Source organism: Silene latifolia, chromosome 11 (genome assembly GCF_048544455.1).
Source record: "Silene latifolia isolate original U9 population chromosome 11, ASM4854445v1, whole genome shotgun sequence".
Taxonomy (NCBI): Eukaryota; Viridiplantae; Streptophyta; class Magnoliopsida; order Caryophyllales; family Caryophyllaceae; genus Silene; species Silene latifolia.
In genome coordinates, this window is record NC_133536.1 from 68,936,328 (window position 1) to 68,943,735 (window position 7,408).

Below are 7,408 nucleotides of genomic sequence, written 5' to 3' on the forward strand. Positions count from 1 at the left end.
ATCAAGCTAGTACCCAAACGGAACCATATGGCAACATCCTTCTTCTTGCTCAAAATCAAATAAAACGGTGCTATAGCAAGCACAAATCTCACAACCTCCAGGTATAAAAGTAATCAACTAACTCCCCAATAGATATGAATAATACATGGGAGCAAAAATCGCCATGAGATAAGGATTTTGAATTATGCGAATTGATTTTTTTCTTTCTCTCGAACCTCAGTCGATCGACCTATGATGCCAGTCGATTGACCGCTTAAACAGTACAAAACCTCTTTTTCATATTTTCGAATCACTTTTTTTTTCACTTCCTTTTTTTTTCTTTTTTATTCTTTTCTTCCCTCATTTCATTTTCCCAACTAAATCTCAATAAGAGCATTTACCACCAAAAACGAAGTAACAATCCCAACAACTAAGACTACTAGCTTGACAAGGGCAGGCTAAATGTAGGATGTAGTAAATGGGACAAAAAAGGATATTTTTGGCAGTGTGGAGCTTATGGGTAAAACGAGAAAAGGAAACCTCTACCACATGTGTCAACAAACCGCAAACCGAATGCATACAGGTATTAAGCAGATTAAGTTCATATTTATGCAAATTTATGTAACATGTCTCATAAGGAGTACTACTCACATCCTAGATGAAATCGGTCATGAATGGCACCGATTTATAGGCTCTAAATCTCAGAAATATGATGTAGTTTGCCAATTTTCTAAGTCAAGTCTCAAGTTCAGCAAATAATTAACGAAAACTCGTAGATATGCACTTACGATTCTACTAATAACATGTTAATCAAGCAAGGCTTAGGTATAAACAAATGCAAATGCAATGTCATCATGGAAATACTACTGTTTCGACTCGACCTATATGCTAAAATAAACATGCATTGTATTTGAATTTTTTTTGAAATTTTTCAATTTTTTTGGATATTTTGTATTTTTGTATATATGAGAAATGAAATAAACAATGCAAAACAAAATGTAAACGTGAGTGCAAGCAAATGATATGTGACGCAAAACCCTTCCCCAAACCAAATCGCACAATGTCCCCATTGTGCAAAATCATGTAATGAAGAGAAGAGAAACGGGAATTTGCGAGAAAATAAGTAAATATGACATGAAGTGGAACTTGGGAACTCACAAGACTTTAAGCGCAGCAAAGGAAACCTCCCCAAACCAGCGTGAGCTAGGAGGTTTCAGTAGCCAGCAGTACTACCAATAGGTACCTGAAAGACAAACAATACCACACATGAAACCGAGAAAACAATATTGAAGCGGTAATTATGTGCAAAGTTACGAAAGTGGAAGAAATCAGAAATGAGTCGGGAAATAAAATAGAGTAGAAAACTCCCTCGGTCCCGCAAAATGACCCAACACAGCAGGGGAAAGGTCGTGAATAGGTACAGCAGCGGCAGTGGTCGATCGACCATAGATGGCAGTCGATCGACCAAAGTGAACAGGAACTGAAACTCCTGAGATGCGCAACTCAGTCGATCGACCATGGAAGGTAGTCGATCGACTGGGAAAACTGCTGTAACTTTCTGATTTCTTCGAATTAGCTCAATAACTTGAGCTAATATGGTCCATATACCTGCACAAGCACATAATAACGCGCCCAAAATTTGCGCAAAACCCAAAATAAAGTCTCAAGCGTATAAAATCCAAGCAAGAAAAATAAAATGCGAAGTTTTGCGCACACAAAAGCAATAAAAAGTGTCTAACAAAAGCAAATAAAATGTTTGGAAAACATGTGATCAACTAGTAGTTGATCAAGAACGGCCACGGAATGGCCCACTTCGTCGGCTTCTGGCTACTAGAGGTAGCCTCAACGGTGCTTATCTTATCAGCTGCACCCTTCTTAGCTTCCACGTCCGTATGGCTCAACGGATCAACACTTTCATCATCTCCCCAGTCAATGACCTCTTCTTGCTCATCAAAGTCCAAGCCGGACTCCGTTACTTTGACTGGCTCGTCATCAACTTCCTCATCGGTGGCATAGCTAAGGCAACCAAGACCTCCTCGTGAAATGATTGGCTTCGTTGCAGCTGGAGTGACTTGCAGTTCTTCCTTCCCCAAACCAGCTCCTGTAACATTAGAAATAGATAAATCTTCCTCCAATTTGCTCCCAATCTGGGGTGGAGGGGTTACAACAGGAATAGAGATAGGTAAATCAGGAAGCACAAAGTACGATTTCTTGTCAGAAACCGTATTACAAGTCACAGGACACATGGGGTCCTTTTTCTTAGAAGGTTGGGCAAAGACAATAGAATGCTTGCCTACTTTAAAAGTCAAGGTTCCTAGACCGACATCTACGACTGCACCAGCAATGTGCAGAAATGGCCTACCCAAAATAATGGGAATATGGGCATCCTCAGGCATGTCAAGTACAACGAAGTCGACGGGGAATAAAAACTTCCCTATTTAGACAGGAATGTCCTCTAAAACTCCTATTGGCTGGACCGCAGATTGGTCAGCCATCTGTACTGTCATATCTGTCACTGCGAACCTAGTCAATTTGAGCTTCCTAGCTAGACTCAAAGGCATGACGCTTATACTAGCTCCTAAGTCACATAATGCCTTCTCAATAGAGAAGGTACCTATATTGCAAGGAACAGAAAAGCTACCCGGGTCCTCTAGCTTATGGGGTGTAGTGTGAGACAAATAAGAGCATGACTCTTTGGTTAATGCGACAGTATGCACATTTTCAAGTGACTTTTTCTTAGACAAGAGTTGTTTCATGAATTTAGTGTAGGCCGGCACATGATTAACTAACTCAAGGAAGGGTACTTGTACATTCAAGCTACGAATAACTTTTTCAAATTTATTGAAAGATACCTGTTCCTTTGTCGGCACTAGTCTCTCTGGATATGGGGTTGAGAGAAGTACCTTAGCCCTCTCCTCTAAGTCGCGCATGCCGGTATCCGTGGACTTAGGCTGAAAGTCCATCACCTTCTCCTTATTGAAGCTTGAACCCTCTTCAGACCGTCTCAAATGTGAACCATTGACCGACATTGGGTCGAACTTCGGAATCGGGACGGACCCATCAGCACTCGGATCTTGCCCCAATACTTTGTACACCAAAAACTTGTCAACTCCCCATAAAATATAAGTAGAACATGGGAGTGAAAATCATTATACAATTTCTCAATTCTCTGCACATGATTTTTCTTTCTTTTTCTTTTTCATATTTCTATTTTTTTTTCATTCTTTTCTATTTTTTTTCTTTTTTTTTCTTTTCATCCAGCATTTTTTTCTTTCATTCCCTTCAATTCTTCCACCTCTTCTGAATTCAAATAAAAATAACCAAATTGCAGTAAAGCATTCCAAACAGCTACTCATTAATAGCTCGGCTAGGGTAGGAAAAATTATAGTTAGTAGCTAATAGGACAAAAAGGCAATATGGCTATGTGAGGCTCATGGGTAGAATGAAATAAAAGGGAACTGCCTCTCCTAACATGTGTCACCATCCATAGACCGAATGCATACAGGTATTAAGAAGACTAGACTCATGCTTATGCAAATTGATGTTACATGCCTTACAGAGAGTATTACTCACATCCTAAATGAAACCGGTCATGAATGTCACCAGTTTATAAAGCTCTAACCTCAGAATGTAATGTAGCTTACCGATATGTGAGTCAAGTCTATTCGTTCATATAAGAGAGAAACAAAAACTCGTAGATCATGCACATAATCATGCCAACTAAATGTCAAGAATATGCAAGGCTAAAGTAAGGATTCAATGTAGCGTCAAAGTTCAAACGTTCCGACTCAAATTAAACGTGAAATTTTTTGAATTTTAGGTGATTTTTTTGAATTAAAAACAAAAATGCATACGAAAATAAAAAAACGTGCAATCGAAAATTCAAGAAAACATGCAGACACAGATATGGATGCATACCTCCCCAAACTAAACCGTACAATGCCCTCATTGTACCACAAATAGGGAAAGAAATGCAAACTAAGGAGAAAAGGATAAGTGGAGTCGGAAGACTTACAAAACGTCATGAAGAGGGACCTCCCCAAACCGATCATGAACATGGGAGGTCAAAGGAGGTCAAGCAGTAGCTCAACAGACGAAAAGTAACGGCTGGAAGACGAAACCACTCGATCGAGTGGATTGGAATAGCTCGATCGAGTGAAATGGCATCAAAAGGTGCTCGATCGAGCAAATTGTTACTCGATCGAGTGATCCGGGTTATGCAGCTTGTCGATCGAGTTCTGAAATCACACGATCGAGTGAATATGATCTCAAAAGTGCTCGATCGAGTAGAAAAACAACTCGATCGAGTAACTGTACTTGCAAAACACGCATCAAAAGCAAGGTAAATACAAAGGGTGCACAAAACAGCGTCTAAAGTTCAACAAAAAGCTAAAGACAAATAAAAAGTTCAACAAAAATACAATAAAACAGTCCGGGTTGCCTCCCGGAGAGCGCAGGTTTATGAGGTCCCGCACGACCTTTCTGGCATCAATTAACTGGCGCATCTAGCTCGTCGAAGTACAAGACTTCAACACGATTGTCTGCTTCATTTGCCTCGTGATAATGCTTCACATATTGCCCATTCACCTTGAACCGACTTCCTTCGGAATCTTCGAGATCAACGGATCCAAATTTGGTAACAGCCGTCACCGTATAAGGACCACTCCACCTGGACTTCAGCTTGCTAGGAAATAATCGCAATCGGGCATTAAATAGCAGCACCTTTTGCCCAACATGAAACTCCCGAGGTAGAATTCTTTTGTCATGCCATCTCTTCGTCTTTTCTTTATAAATGCACGAGCTATCATAGGCATTAAGCCTAAATTCTTCCAATTCATCTAGCTGCAAAAGACGATTCTGACCACACAACTTAGGATCAAAGTTAAGCTCACGAATTTCCCACCAAGCCTTACATTCCAACTCAACAGGTAAGTGACACGATTTCCCATAAACTAACCTATAAGGTGATGCACCAATTGGTGTCTTAAAGGCAGTTCTATAGGCCCATAATGTGTCTTCTAATTTAAGACTCCAGTCCTTCCGTGATTTAAAAACTACCTTAGACAAGATCTCTTTCAACTCGCGATTAGAGACCTCAACTTGACCACTAGTTTGGGGATGATACCCCAAACCACGCCGGTGTTGGACACCAACTTTAGACAGAATGGAAGTTAGTTTCTTTTCTTTAAAGTGCATTCCCCCATCACTAATGACGACCCTAGGGACACCAAATCGGGGAAATATGACCTTTTTAAACATTTTTATCACGGTCTTGGCATCACAATGAGGTGAGGCAATTGCCTCAACCCATTTCAACACATAATCTACAGCCACTAAAATGTACCTGTTACCTTTACTTGATGGGAACGGTCCTTGGAAATCTATGCCCCAGACATCGAAAACCTCAACCTCTAAGATACCATTTTGTGGCATCTCATGTCTCTTTGAAATGTTCCCTGATCGTTGGCAGGCATCACAAGCTGAAACAAAAGACTTAGCATCAGCAAACAAAGAAGGCCAGTAAAAACCAGACTGAAGTACCTAAGCCACGGTGCGCGATGGACCGTGGTGACCATCATAGGAAGAGGAGTGACAGCATTCCAGGACTACTTTGGCCTCCCACTGCGGAATACACCGTCTGTAGAGACCGTCTGCACATTCCTTAAATAAGTAAGGATCGTCCCAAAAATACTACTTAGCGTTATACAGAAAACGCTTCCTCTGCTGATGAGAAAGGTCGGGCGGCAGCTTCCCACTGACAACGAAGTTAGCTATATCTGCATACTAAGGCTCTTGGTTAACAATAGACGATAATACAACAAATAAAGTATCGTCAGGGAAAGAATCATCAATAGGTAAAGAATCTTTCTCTTCTTGTCGCGACAGATGATCAGCTACAACGTTCTCAGCTCCTTTCTTATCTTTAATTTGCAAATCAAACTCCTGGAGAAGGAGGTGCCTCAAAGCTGCATGGTCAGTAAAAACAGTAACTTCTGAACCAATCAAATAAGACCGAAATTTCTCTAAGGCATAAACTACAGCTAGCAGCTCTTTTTCAGTGGTAGTGTACTTCACTTGAGCCTCATCCAGAGTTCGGCTCGCATAGTAGATTGCGTTTAAAGCTTTGTCTTTCCGTTGGCCTAGCACCGCTCCTAGTGCATAGTCACTGGGATCACACATTATCTCAAACGATAAGTCCCAATCGGGAGGCTGTATGATCGGCGCAGAGACTAAAGCCATCTTTAACCTGTGAAAAGCAGAAAGACACTCATCAGTAAAAACAAAAGGGGCATCCTTAAGTAGCAATTGTGTAACTGGTTTAGCAATTTTTTAGAAATCCTTGATAAACCGGCGAAAAAAACCGGCGTGACCAAGGAAACTTCTCACTCCTTTGACATTAACAGGAGGAGGTAATTGCTGAATCACTTCCACTTTTGCTTTATCAACTTCTATTCCCCTATCAGAAACTAAGTGCCCTAAGACAACTCCCTCGTTGATCATGAAATGGCACTTCTCCCAGTTAAGCACTAGGTTAACCTCAATGCAGCGCTGCAACACTTTATCAAGGTTAGACAGACAGTTAGAAAAATCACTTCCACAGACACTGAAATCGTCCACGAAAACTTCCATAATAGACTCGATATACTCTGAAAATATCCCCATCATGCACCTTTGGAAGGTGGGAGGGGCATTACATAAACCAAAAGGCATCCTGCGATAAGCAAATACGCCCTGAGAACAAGTAAATGTAGTCTTAGCTTGATCGTCTGGGTGAATAGGGATCTGAAAGAACCCTGAATACCCGTCTAAATAGCAGAAAAACTTATGAGAAGCTAACCTTTCTACCATTTGATCAATAAAAGGAAGGGGAAAGTGATATTTCTTGGTGGCGGCATTCAGCTGTCTGTAATCTATACACATCCGCCAACCAGTCACTACTCGAGTTGGTATTAACTCATTCTTATCATTCTTAACCACAGTAGTCCCTCCTTTCTTCGGGATCACCTGCACTGGACTCACCCATTTAGAATGACCAACAGAATAAATGATACCTGCGTCGAGCAGCTTCATTACCTCAGCTATCACAACATCTTGCATCTTATGGTTCAGCCAGCGCTGACCCTGTCTACAAGGTTTGTGATCTTCCTCCAGCTCCATCCTGTGCATACAAATATCGGGACTAATCCCCTTGATATCGTCCAAAGAATAACCCAAAGTTTCCCTGTTTTGCTTAAGCACAACTAACAAAGAAGCCAGCTGATCATTATCAAGCTTAGCACTAACGATGACTGGATATTGCTCAGTATCATCTAAGAAAGCATATTTTAGATGAGAGGGAAGAGGCTTACGCTCCGGTACCTTTGCCTCAATGGAGCAAAGAGTGCTAATCATCTGTTCCACTTGCTCTCCCTCAGCGTCGGTGAGTCCA